This window comes from Octodon degus, unplaced genomic scaffold, assembly GCF_000260255.1.
Source record: "Octodon degus isolate 3935 unplaced genomic scaffold, OctDeg1.0 scaffold00209, whole genome shotgun sequence".
Classification (NCBI taxonomy): Eukaryota; Metazoa; Chordata; class Mammalia; order Rodentia; family Octodontidae; genus Octodon; species Octodon degus.
Window position 1 is genome coordinate 173,295 of NW_004524785.1, and position 14,938 is coordinate 188,232.

At 36.2% G+C, this 14,938-nt stretch overlaps 1 pseudogene; it reads right to left on the reverse strand.

Moving 5' to 3' along the window:
* Positions 1–707: 707 nt before the first annotated feature.
* Positions 708–11,259, reverse strand: LOC101561772 (annotated as a pseudogene).
* Between the last annotated feature and the right edge of the window lie 3,679 nt (positions 11,260–14,938).

A 14,938-nucleotide genomic window follows, 5' to 3' on the forward strand; every position in this document is an offset into this window, starting at 1 on the left:
TGTAGGAAAAAGAGAGAGCCCCTTTCAAGTGGTTATGTTGTGATAATTTTACTCACTAAAACTTAAACTCTTTTGTAAAAGTACATAACTAATACAGTACATTGGCTACAGCGTGTCACAATTTACAAAACACACACACATATGTGTAAAAGGATGCCTACACATATGAAGTTTAACTATGCAAACTTCTATGGACTATATTAGAAAAGACTAAATTAATGGAAAGTTTGATAGGTAAAAGGGCTGAAAGCAATAATTAAAGCCAAAGCTCTGTCTTGTTCTATAGACAAGAGTGTGACTCCTAATAGCATTACTACTCTGCAACCTTGAATTAACCATGAATTCCTGCTACTTACTGTCTTCACACACATAACAATAACAGGCACATCTATTCCACATAGTTCCTAGTGGATAAGTGAGGCAACTTAAGCAAAACACATTTTTTTTTGCCATAAACAGAATAATCATTCATTAGAGATTAACTTTACTGTTACTTATGTTTACCTTGCAAGTAATAACAACGCCAGAACATTTGCCAAGATTCTGATCTTTGGACCTTGTTATGGTTTGTGGCTAGTTATCCCGCACGCTGTCATGCAGTCCTGGGGAAGAATTCTAGAGGTTGTGATTTGTTCATGATATAATGCTGGGATTACAGGTGCGAGTGCTGCTGGGTGATGGGTGAGAGTGCTACTCACGAGGCTAGCCTAAACGCAACATGAGGAGGGGAGAGAGACTCGCTCTCTGCATCTGCTGCCCTCATTGCTCCTGCCTTTTTGCTCTTGCTGTTTCGCTATTTTCTGCTGCCATGAACTGCTCCCTTCTGCCATTTGTCACTCTGCCTTGGATCCAGCCAAATATAGACTGAAACCCAAACAGTGAGCTAAATAAACCTTTCCTTATTTCATTTGGAGTGTTGGGTATTTTGTCCCAGAAAAGTAACTGAAACAGAACTGCTCCATTATTTTTTTTTTATATATATATTTTACTCTTGAGATAAGTGGGCTGAAAATTGGACCTCAAAGACATCAGGTCCTAACACTACACAACTAGAACATAATGCCTTCTTTGGTAAGAAGAGACACTGAAACTATCTGGACAACAGTTTTCACTGAGACAACTTGCAATAAGACAGGAGAAGTCATTTTAGGTTATTTCAGTGGGTTTCCAATGTCGTAAAAACTGATGCTGCCAGGGAAGGGTCAGGGGTATTGGATTTACAGAGAACAAGGTAATGGGAAGACAGGAACAGAGACTGGACAGAAGGAGCCATAAACCATCGAGATCTGCCTGCCACTAGACAATGGAAAAGACAATGGATGGATTCTCCTATGGAGCCCACAGAGGGAATGTGGCCCTGCTGACAGCTTGATCTGGCACCCCTGTTCTTCAGAATTTTGACAAAATAAGTACCTACTGTTGCCTAGGGATATGGCTTAGGGCCGCAGTGCTTGCCTGGAAAGCCCAAGGTCATGAGTTCAATCCCTAGACCCAAACAAACAAACAAAAGAACAACAACAGCAAACAAAACTACTGTTTTAACTCACAAAATGTGAAAATGTATAGCATATCATAGCAGCCAAAGAAGACTAATATACACACACACATTAATTATGCTATTGCTTTTGCTTTTCCTTATGTAGTGTAATTGATAGCTAGTAATATGAGAATAGTAACTTTATTTTTAAATTATAGGACATAAAATTTTCTTAAGGTATCATTTTATTTTCCAATAATTCTAGGAGGCATTTATATTTGCAATGGGATCCTTGAGTGGAAGGAACCCAAAAGCTCTACCTTAATTTACCTGATTTCATCTTCTATAGACACTTTCTTAGTGAACACACGTGTGTCACAAGAGGGCAACTGTAGGAGATTGAGATTAACTGCTTATCCTATACTCCTCCTAACTCACTTATCACTCACCTTTAAGATGTATAAAGAGATATTCATGAGAAAAATCAAAGAAGTTATAAAGGACAATTCATTAAAATATGTTGTTTATTGTAAGATCACCAAATCTATACTCCCCTGTGTAGAATTTGGGAGTATTTATAGGACTGAAAAAATCTGTTTATTAAAACCATAATTTGTAACTAACAGGGAGTTAATATTAATTTGGAAACATGATCTGGAGACCAGGAGATAGTTTCTTCAATACCAAGCATGGCAGTTTCTTTGAAAAACTGTGATATCTTTTTCTCCCCTGGGAGCTATTCTCTAACTTAAATTGTTGTTGAAAGAACTGTGATGTGAGCTCAAGACCTCCCAGTTTAGGATGAGTGTAGTGCTTTTACACTGATATGAGAGTATGGCTCAAGCAAACATTTTAGGTTCCCCGTCTCATATTATGGGACAGAGCCTGCAGTGGGGGTGGGGCCCTGACCTCCTTATTTGCGACCTCTGGCTTTCAGAATTTTAACAAAATAAATACTTCTTCTTTTAAGTTGCTCTGTTTGAAGTAATTCTAAAAGAGTAACCATTACTCTGGGAACTTGGAACACTTGGAAAAATCATAGAAATGGAGTGGAGATTTCTGTACATTAATGCTTCTTCTAATTTTTTAAGTAAAGTTTTGATGGTTTCCTAGTTTTTCATAGGGATTTAAAATTAAAAAAAAAAACCTTAAACTAAACTTGCTCCCTAAACTCCATCTTACAATTGTGATAAATAAAAAATTACAACAAGTATTGTCACCTTTTATTATTTTTATTTTGAGATGGGGTCTTGCCAGTTGCCTAGACTGACCATCAACTTTCAGTGCTCTTACCTCAGCCTTCTGGGTAGCTGGACTTACAAGCATGCACCGCTAGACCCAGCTAATTTCAATGTTGTTTAAAATACAGATATATGTTTTTCAGAAATTTTTGTTTATAAGCAGTTATGGCATTCTCATCATGCTAACAGGATGCCACAGGACACAACTTCTGTGTTCAGTGATAGTACTAAATTTCTCTCATATCATTTGCCTGTGTATCACCTATCAGGGATGTCTGCCTCAAGATTTCTTGTTTCGACCATTTAAAATATAAATATCCCAGGGCCAGTGAGATAGCTCAGTGGACTAAGTGCGTGCCTAGGCAAGCTCAGGGACTAGGGCTTGCTCTCCATTCCCACATGCTGCCCTGGCCTCGCCCCCTGGGACATGCTGAGCTGGCTATCAAGTCTGGATCAAGTCTGGATGTGGTGACTCATGCCTACAATTCCAGCACTTGGGAGGCTAAAAGCAGGAGGATCCCTATGAGTCCAAGCTGTATAGCCAGACCCTGTACCAAATAAATAAAATAGAATAAAATTTAAAAAAATATAAATGAGCCAACTTTACTTCCACGCACATTTCTTTCGGTTCTTCATTACCTGTTATAATCTGAATTCAAATTTTTCATGCAAACAAAGTTGGTTTGAGGTAACTGGCATCCCACACAAATATCATAGCTCTGCCAAGAAGACATGGATGGAGACCAACATGTCACTTCTGAAGAGATACGCAGATTGTAAAGGGCAAGCAAGGTAGGTAGTACAAAGATGGCCAAGACAAGATGAAGGAGATGAGAGAGAAACTGAATATTCTTGCACTCACCATTTTAGATTTTTGAATGAAGATTTCTGGAGACTGCTTTTGAAATAAAAAGATACATTCTTTTAGCTGCCTCGCCCCAGCAAAAGGAGTGGAACATAGTACCTGGTAGCTTTCCTTGTGTTCTGAAGATAATATATCCTTAAAATATGGGCACAGAATGCTTCCAGCATTGAGCAGGGCCTGGAGAACAAAGAAATTATGAAAAACACATCACCACAATATTACCAGCCCTCCTCCTTCACAACACAAAATATCAGCAGAATCCTCAATGGTAGAAAAAGCTGCAATATGGAGTTTGTAAAATTTTGCAGAGTTATAATGCAGGTCCCTGAAAGTTTTGATGAAAGCTGTGCCCAGGGTGGCTTACACCTTTCTTGTGATGAAGGTTACATTGGAGACAGAATGCTGGACCGTGAGTCCCAGCAACAGAGTGTGCAGTGCTTTCATTATTAACCTGGTTTGGTCACACTTACAGAGTCCTAAATCAGGTGGACTCCACACTAGCTCAGAGGAAAATAGAAACAGTAAATCTGGAAAAGAGTCCAGCTGGATCACTGAACACAAATTAGTTCTTGGCGTGAGTGGCTCAGCCACCTTAGTTCACCAGTCCCCTGACCCAGTGTTGACAGCTACTGGTTTTGTCTGTATACTCTGCCTTTACATATAGTTATAAACTCAGAGTATTGATCACATCAATGCAACTAAATATTTTGATTTTTCCAAACTCAAAAGCACTGCCCTTAAATAATCATCCTTTCTAAACTTTTTAATTCTGTTCAATTTGAGGACTAATTCTGTTTGTAACTTACATTACTCTTCTTTTGACAATCTCTAATTTATTGGTATATTTTAGATATAATGATCACAACATTCCTTTCTATTGAAGCTAAGAATTTTTTAAAAAAGGGGGCTGGTGAGATAGCTCAGTGGACTAAGCACCTGCTTAGACAAGCTCAGGGACAAGGGCTAGATCACTGGCACCACAGGCTGTGCAGGCCCCCAGGTGAGCTGGGCCAGCCACTGAGACTAAGTGTGGTGGTACAGGCCTGTAACCCGGCCATGGGGAGGCTGAAAGCAGGAGGATCACTGCTAATCTGAGCTGCATAGTGAGACCCTGCACCAAATACATTAAAAAAATCATAGGAGGAAATATAAATTTCCATGAACTTCTGTTAGAATAATTATGGACAGTTCTATAAAACATCTTTTTTTTCTTCTATGGTTTTTAGATCAAACCCAGTGGTGCTTGACCATTGAGCTACATCTGAGCATGTTTGCTTTATTTTGTTTATGAGTTTCTGTGGCTGGACTTGAATGTTCTATCCTGTTACCTGTGCCTCCAGAGTAGGTGGGATCTCACGCTCAAGTTCCCGCACTTTGCCCTAGCTCAGTTTTTAAACCAAGTTCTAAAGAAGTCAGAAATATCATGTACACAATATTAGAGGGAAATAACTAGTAGAGAGAATCAGCATGCATTTTTTTTTGCTTCATCTAACTGAAGTTTAGAGCTTGAGAAAAATTTAAAAATTGCAAAGCATTTATAAGCCAATTTTAAACCTTTTTAAAAAAATTCTTCCACTTTCATTTCTTTTCTTTTAAAGAGTAAAAACAAAGAGCAGAAACAAAGACAAAAACATTTTACTTTCAAATATAATATGTAATGAGAAATTCCATCGGCTGAAATGTCATTCTTGTGTTAAATCACTGAACCTGTAAGGTGTCTTTCACACTACCACTCATGAGTGAGTGAAATAACAAAATTTACAAACTCAGAGAATGTGAGAAAGTATGCCATGGGTAGGAAACATTAAGACAAAATATATCTTTTTTTATTATATTTGGTACAGGGTCTCACTATGCAGCTCAGACTTGTAGTGATCCTCCTGTCTCAGCCTTCCCAGAGTTGGGATTACAGACATGCGCCACCATGCTGGATCTCAGAGGCCAGCTCAGCATGCCCAGGGGTGGGGCCAGTGTGAAATGGGATACTGGGGGATCGAACCCCAGTCCACTTAGTCCACTGAGCTGTCTTGCTGGCCAAAACATGTTATGAGCATTATGATTCCTGCCCTTGTCGTTCCTCAGAGTTTGCATTCTGTATTTGCTAAAAATCAAAAATATAAACCTAACAATGCATAAATTAGTTTTAGTTGTGTTTAGCACTTTTATAATTTCAGACATTATGCACTATCTCAGATTTTAGGCCTATTACTTCTGGTGCAGATAGTGAATCTGATTGGAGAGTTCTATCATTATGTTTACATGGAAAACTCTCGAAAAAGACAGTAACCCAGCTCTGTATTAGCACAAACTTAGGAAATAAGCTGATACATTTTAGCTAATGAGTCTGTAGGAACATATAAGACCTGCTTCTGAAAATGCAGCCTGGGAGTTGGGGAGATAGCTCAGTAGAATAAGTGCTTCCCTGGTAAGTGCAAGGGCTTGAGTTCAATCCCTGGTTCGAAAGAAAGAAAGAAAGAAAGAAAGAAAGAAAGAAAGAAAGAAAGAAAGAAAGAAAGAAAGAAAGAAAGAAAGAAAGAAAGAAAGAAAAGAAAATGCAGCCTGTTTCCACCTAGTTTATTTGTAGGGGAACTTCAAGAAGGCAGGATGAACGTATGGAGAAATATTTTTGGTATACATTCACTAGAAAAATGAGGTCCACCCACTGATTCAGTCCTATGTAAGTGGTTGCTAGACTGTATTTTATTATGAGCAGCTAGCCTGGCCTCATGTAGCTGTAAGCACCTAAACAGAACTGAAATTTCTGGGAGTAGAATGTGCTGAAGCATTTATATTTCACAGGGATGTTCATTGGCAGAGTTGTACAATATTGTTTTGTGGTTAATAAATTCACATTTAAATTTGTTCAGTCTGCTATCTCCCATGGTCATGTACGTCACTGGTGATCACAAATGCAGTCTGTGTCTTGTCACTCTCTTGCTACACTTTTGCAGTTGCTTTATGTATCAGACACACCAAACTTGTCTTTTTAGTCATGAAGAATTTGTAGTGTATTTAAGATTCTGGGTAAACTGAGTCTTTATTGTAAGAAGAATTATGATTTTCTCCATACCATGGCTAGTATTTTGGGAGTTAAAACATGCTTTAAATTCTGAAATGTGATTGTCTGATTCCTGGAAATTTCAACAATTTATGTTTAGAGTTATAGATAGCTGAAAAGGTGAAGTTCAGTTTTGAGAAAGACACTGAATTAATCATTGGCTTTTAACTCTGTTTCTTGACACCATGTATAAAGCTAATGTCATGTTTCTTAAATAGATACCTTAGGGGAATATTTACTGTTTCATTAATGTTTCCCTAAATTTAATGTTAAACATATTTTGTTTAAATGTATGTATCATTTTCCATTTTTTAATTTCATCATTTCATGAAAATATATGCCAGTAGAGTTTAATGCATCCAAAATAAATTGTGGAAAGTGCAGGCAGTGCATTTGGAAAAATGTTAATTATCATTGATGGGAAGAAGCACAATGTATAAGACAAGAAGTAATTTTATGGTAAAAATACTGATTAATGAACTAATAATTTTATCAATTAAACCTTAACAAATCAACAGATGGGGGCTGGGGAGATAGCTCAGTAGAATAAGTGCTTGCTTGTCAAGCGCCAGGCCTGAGTTCAATCCCCAGCTCTGGAAAAATCAAACAAACAAACAAACAAACAACAAAAGACAACAACAGACTGTATTAGATTAACTGAATCGGTTCAATAGTTTTCCTTTATCTGTGTGCCTGATAGAAATATACGCTCTCTCTGTAGAGTGGTCAAGGCATATTTCAAAAAATAGAGACGAGTGAATGATTGTAGAGGCAAGATTTATTACTGAAACCTTAAAAGTGACTAGGGATTTGAAAGGACGTTCAAAGACATTTTTACCATTTCTCATTCTCACAATCATACAAGGTAATTCAGGCAAGTATTTATGTCTTATAATAAATAGCTCAAGTATGTTGTGACCAAGAACTCAATTTTCCCATCGGAAGAGGCAGAGTTTTGCACTGATTCTGCCACACAGCAGCTGTTGCACTCACGTAGTGACGCTCCCATCTTGGAGTCTTCAATTTTTGTCCTCTCATCTGTGAGACTCTAATTGATTTTCATGAGATCTTCGTAATTCCAAAGAGGTGTCTAAACTACCCCAATATGTAAGCTTCATGAGGGAAGGATCGCTTTCCAGTCTTGCTGCCGTTGGTTCACATTTCTGAGCAAATAATAGCCACTGACTAAGTTTACAGAGAGGATCGGTAAACAGAAACGGGGAAGGTAGGAAGAGAAAAAGCATTCTAGCCCTTGATAGGACTTTCATGGGAAACTTCTTTCATAATTTTACATATGATTTACTTTTAGATAGCATTTGTTTTATAGATCCAAAATTAAAATCATCTGTGTACACCTAGGGTGTATGGTATGGATTATCTGTTCTGATTTTATAAAAATGTGACATGAACTTTTACTTGCCAGTGGGGTTGAAGCTGCACTAGAGATAACCTTAGAATCTTACCTTCATGATGAACCTTTTTCATGCAATTCATTAGATTTATTGAAAGTGCTGTTTAACGGAAAAGTGGCTTTTGTGCATCTTTTAACTGTTCAAAAGGGAAAAGGAGTGCAACACCATGCTTAAGATCATAGGTTGAAGGGAGTCATGGGTTTGTGGTCCAACTCTGTTAATTACAACCAGCTCAGACAAAAAACAACCTGTTGAATCTATAAAATGAAAACAGTGACAAAAACCCATTTTAAATTCTCATGAGAAACAAATACATACTATAAGATTCAAATAAGAAAAATTCAATAGATGGAGAAAAATTTAGAATTAATTATCCTCAACATAGCATGGACAGAATAAGAGGGTATAATAAAAGAATAGAAAATGTTTGCATTAAAGAAAATATCGTATATGTTCTAAGAAAGACTCGGTGTAGTTCCACGAGGATAATAAAAGTAGACAACATAATTTTAAAAAATAATTTTATCCAAATTCCTCCTATAGCTTCAAGATACTTCAAGAACATAGGCAGAATAAATAAAACTTTACATGCCTGTATATAGTCCATTGTGGAGCTGAAGCATACCCAAGACATCAGACAGAGGAGGCCAGAAAGAAGAGAAAGTAAGGAAAGAGGTGGTCTCTAAAGATTTGCTCTTAAATTAAAAGCTACTTTCTCAAAAGCAATATAAAAGTCAAATACAAGGATAGTTTAAATCTGTTCAAAGTAAAACTCTTAAAAATTTTAGATAAAGAAAAATAAACATCTTCCAAAGAAAGAAAACCAAAAAGTTTGATAAAAATGATCTCTCACTAAATTAAATTGTAAAAGGTTATTATACATGAATACAAGAGATGTTTGATAAAGCAGAATGAGGAACAAGATAAGCAATTAACACTTAATTGTATAAAATAATAATGGTGAGTTTTAAAATTTTTTTTCTGTATTTTAGGACAGAGTCTACAGGGTCACACTACACAGATTAGGCTCGTAGTGATCCTCCTGTTTTCAGCCTCCCAAGTGCTGGGATTACAGGCGTGCACCACCACGTGCAGTCTAATCCCCCATTTCTGTGCTCCAGGGGTGGGGCTGGCATGCCGGGGATTGAACCTCAGTCCCTGCACCTAAGCAAGCACTGTAGTCAGCTGAGTTAGCTGGCTGGTCCTAATGGTGATTTTAATATAGTTCCAGAGACATAATAACGTATATATAAGTACAGAAAATATTGAAGTTAGTCAGAATACATGATCATTAACATAGTGCTTAAGAGAAAAGTGAATTGATCACTGAGTATTAAATTTAACCATGAATATCAATACTCCTATGAAAACTAGTACCCAAGAAATAAAGAATTTTATTCTTAAAATATGTATTTTTTTCATGTATTTGGTATAGGGTCTCACTACGCAGCTCAGACTCCTAGTGATCCTCCTGTTTTTAGCCTCCCCAGCACTGCGATTACAGGCATGTGCCACTACACCTACACTCACAGGCTCAGCATGCCCAGGGGTGGGGCCAGCATGGCATGTGGTTCTGGGGATCGAATCCTCATCCCTAAAATTTTTGATACAAAGAATTAATATGAGAAAAGAAACAATTAGGGAAACATACTAAGTAAAGAAAAAAAGAAACACTTAACCAGACATATATACACTAAGAGTAAATCTTGTTCTATTCTTTGAACTAAAATATGAAATCAAATTTTATTTATAAAATATTTTTTCTCCTTTTGTCTGTTCTAGGGATTGAGCCCAGGGTCTTGCACAAGTTGGTCAAGGTCACTACCACAGAGCCCCATACCCAACTCAAAAGAATATTTTTTTTTCCACTCTGGAAAGAATGCACCAAACACATTCATATTTATATTCCTTGTTTGTTTGTTTTCAAAGCAAATGACAGAGACCCAGTTTACCAGCTTTTATAAACCTAAGCTTACCATTACACTTTTAAAAAAGTGTCAAAACTTTAGTAAGTTGCCAGCATCTGTGCACCACTAGAAAACATCCTCAAATTTGTATTGAACCAAAAATGTGTTACCATTAATGTGTATCTTTCATTACTAAACCCTGAAAAAAATGGAAATTGTTTCTGTGGAGGACTCCTCTTGGCAATGTTAGCTTCACAGCAGGCGGACTCTACTTGGCTCATGTTTGAAACACAATGGAAAGCAGATCTACGCAAGAGTTGAGGCTTGCCTTGGATCAAATGTAATAAAGAAAGCAAAGTACATGCAGAGATTGCAACACTTTTAAAGACAAAAAATGGTCCTACTGTGTGGTCCCAACAACAGACTCAAAAGTCTATGACAAAGAGGGGCTGCAATGAGCTGTTTATAAATACTTTAGATTAGGTACAGTTATACTGAAAGTTGAGTTCATCTGAAATCTTAAAAAAAAAGTTGCATTAATCCTCAAATGGTGCTTGTTATAGCTTAACATTTCTGTTAAATGCATGTGTTGAATTGTAGCAGCTGCTCCTTACCATTTATTGTTAAGGACTCTAACTGCTCATCTTCCTCAACTTCTTCTCTTTCTTGACCATTCTCTTTGTGGTGATTTTGCTACCATTAACGATTTTAGTAGATGTTGACATAGATTTGAAGTTACCCATCCCACTGCAGCCAAACTATGTGGATGAAAATGAAGTGAGGTCCCCATGACCTGGGGATCCAAATGAAGTAAATCCTGTATCAAATGAAGATAATCGACCTCCAAAGAGTGGAAATCGATTTCAGGTGGAGACAAAAGAGCTTGTACCACAGCTCCTGCTTCCTCCAGGACCCCTTCACTTTCTAAAAATGTATTCAAATGGGTCTTCATTACAAAAGAAGTCGAATGAAAATGGGTCCCTTCCACCAGAAGTTCCCTGAAGATGTCTTCTGGGTTCCGGAATGTGAACCCAAACTCAAATGGACTGTCAAAGTGATGTCCATCTCCTCCACCACCATTTAATCCTTCTTTGCCGTATTTGTCATAGATGTCCCATTTTTAAGCATCTGATAACACCTCATATGCCTCAGCCACTTGTCTGAGTTTTCACTCAGCTTCTTTATTCTCAGGATTTTTATCTGGGTGCCACTGTAGAGCCAGTTTCAACAGTGTACTTCCCCGATGTCCTTAGGGGAGGCACACCTCTGCACGCCTACAACTTCATAGTAATCCACCATGTTTGAACAGTGCGGGAACCAGTCTGAGGATGCAGATGACCAGCGGCGAAAAGGAGGAGGTGTGTGGCCGGTCTCCTCACAGCTCCAGGATGGTACACTAGTGATGGCTGCAGTGGTTCCTCGTACTTTCCTTCTCAAAAGAATATTTTAAACACTAGGGTAATAAAATAGAAAAATGTAATAACCTTCAAGATAATTTTTGTATGTTTACATTATAAAAATTAATTTAAGGCAAGCTACATTAGCAAAGATAAAAAGTTGTTTCAAAATCAAAATTAAAAAAAATGATATGAAGATGAAATTATTTATTTACCCAATTTCACAGCAAATAAGTGATTCCCAAATTAGGAAAGCACAAGGAATCACAGACAAATTACTAATACACTGGAGATTTGTAACATTTCTTTCAGAAAATAGCAGTGAATGAAATAAAAATCTTTAAGGAATTTGAATGAAAATAATAGCACATTTAGATATTCCAATAACATATTATGGGATAGCATGCAACAAAATTTAAATTATACATTATCTTAAATATATACACAATAAAATGTGAAGCTTAAATATTATATCCAAAGTTATAAAGCAAATTTGAAGTTGCTGAAAATTTAATTTATTAAAATATGGTTTCTGAACGAAATGATAATAAGTTATAAATCCATAACAATAACCTAACTAGAAATGTCTCTTTATTGGAAATTTAAAAGTATATTTCTAAATTATGCCAGGCTCAGCTATGCAATCAAAGTGGAAGTTATGAAATTGTTGCAACAAAAATAACATACTTTTGTATTTTAAAAACCTATGGAATTCATGAAAAGAACCAGACTCGGCAAATTTAAAGACCCAATCTAAAAGTGGGAATCTGAGATGAACACACACTTCTCAGAAAAAGAAATACAAACAGCAAATAAATACATGAAAAAATGTTCAACATCATTAGTCAGCCAGGCTTGAGGGTGCATGTCTATAATCCTAGCACTCCTGAGGCTGAAGCCAAAGGATAACTGGGAATTCAGGGTCAGGCTGGACTACAAGGTGAGTTCAAGGCCAAACTTAACTGGCCTAAGTGAATCTCTGTCTCAAAAAACAAAGAAGAAAAATGATTGGCCAGGGGCCAGGGAGATGGTTCAGTAGAATAAGCGCTTGCCTGGCAAGTGCAAGGACCTGAGTTCAATTCCTGGCTCAGTCAAAAAAAATGATTGGTCATTCAAGAAATGCAAATTAAAACAATGCTAAGATTACATCTTCCCCCAGAAAGAATGACTATCATAAAAAAAAAATCAACCAGTGCTGCAAAGCTTATGGAGAAAATCTAAGCTTCTCTGCTGTTGGTGGGAGTATAGACTGATACAACCACTGTGGAAATCAGTACAGAGACCCCTTTAAAAATTCCCCAGCTATTCCCCTTGTGGGTGTTTTTCCAAAAGAACTAAAAATATCATATCCCAGTGATATGTGAGCCCATGTTTACAGCAGCACAATTTGTCATAGCTAAATCTTGGAAACAATCCAAATACCCATCAACAGAGGAATGGATAAAAAATATGTGTATTCTTGTCCAATGGAGTACAACATGGCTATAAAAAGGGACAAGCTTGAGCCATTTATAGGAACATGAATACAACTTGAGACCATATTCTTAAGTGAAATAAATCAGTCCTGCATGTGCAAACATATCTCCTTAGTGTAAGAAGCTGAAAGAGTGCGTAAGACCCAAAATGTGCAGTAGATACTGTGAAATGGGAAGAAGCCACCCAAAGGGAAAGAGAAACTGGAATGGCGGAAAGGAGACAAGAAGTAAGAGGAAATAAAAAATAAAAATAACTAAATAAAAATAAACACACAAGATAATTAAGCTAGTTATACCACTAATTGCTATTCGCTCATTGAAGAGAAAGGTGTACACCTACATTGTTTGATTAGTTTTCTCGTGTGGTATCTTGTCATCTGAACAATCGTTTTGAAGATAACAGTACACCAAGTGCTATCCATTGTTACTTTCCTACAATCTTATTTTCAAATTTCATACCATTGTACTCATTTTTTTCTTTTAAAATTGAAAAAGAATTAAAAATTAGAAACCCTTTATTAACCTATAAGTGGTAAGGATTTAGCTTGAAATAGTTTATCAATAATCTTCCGTGATGTATGTGAAATTTCTGATGATTGTTATTTGTTACTGTTATTAGCATTAGCAGGATGCATTGGCAGCAATTTATGATGTCCAAACTAAGTAAGTAAAATCTACTGGCTATTTAGTAAGCACTGCAGAAAACTATGGAATTCAGCTCATGCATTATTCATAGAAAAACGTATGTTAAAATGTCCAAATTAGAAAAGAAAGGCTGATCACTAGGTTGTACTTTGCAGTTTATAGAAACAGTAAAATGAACCCAGTACTCTGCAGTCTTGGGAAGAATGAAATAGTCAAGAGTGGAATTCAGTGAAAGAAATAGTCACTACAGCAATGCATGCATACACAGTAACTCTAAACTTCTCAAAGTTTATTACTGTGAATAATACATTTTCCAACTCTTAGGTGACATTCAACTAAAAAGTATTTCTCAATTATAACCAACAATAGAGTTGACAAACATTATTATGATGGTATAAGCATTGAAATGATAAAAAAGCTTGTAATTTGAATTTATATGTTTAACGAAATACATATACAAGACTGTTCAAAGAAGCTCTGCTCTTAGCACAGAGACAGCTCAATGTCTACCAAGAGAAAGTAAATTTTGTTACTGCACATAATAGAATTATATGATAATAAAGTTTACATTGATTCAGTTTAGTTGTCTTACGTGTTTTATATAGTATTTTCTCTATTAGTCTGATTGCTAACCTGTTTATATTTTACAATATTTATGTTTTAATTAACTTTAGAAAGACTTGTAAGATTAAATAAACGAATCTGATGCTGGTCAAAAAGGAGCGAGGGGAAGGGAAAAATAAAGAATTTAAATGTGTAAAGTGGACAGTACCAATTCTCACAATGAATGCAAGAATTATTGTACTACAAACACATACTAACAAAAAATAAAATTAAAACAAAACTAAAAACAAACAGCTATGGCTACATATATTATGAATAGTTCTTCCACATATATTAAGTAAAATAAATTGAGATAGACAAAGTGAAGAATAAGAAATGTTGTTTTAAAATGATGTATTGGATGGTATTGTGGCATAATAATTTGTCCTTATTAATTATTACATTTTTCTCTAAAATCTTCTGTAATATTGACTAGATATGAACAAATTTTGTCAATAGTGCTATAAGTATGTATGTGAAATCCAAAAATGTGAGATTAATATTGCATAATTTCAGTACCTACAATTGTTAAAATTTAGCTCAGACAGCCGAAGACTTCATAAAAATGCAAGTGCTTCCAAACATTCAGGCTTTTAAGGTTTTATTTTTCTGTGAACTACGGGAGTGTATGTTCATAAGGAGTATCAGCTCTTGTTATTTGTTGAAAATGTACATGGGCGGGTAGTAGCCAAGTGATAGCTCTATAATCCACCTTGATGTGCAGTCCGTCTTTCAGCTTCCTGATGTAAAGACTGTTCTTGTGTAAATTGATTATATTGAAGGGTTCATGACAGGTAGCAAATAAAGAGTTTTCTCATCTTTTTGTGAACTAATAATTAGGTATCACTGAGCTGTGAG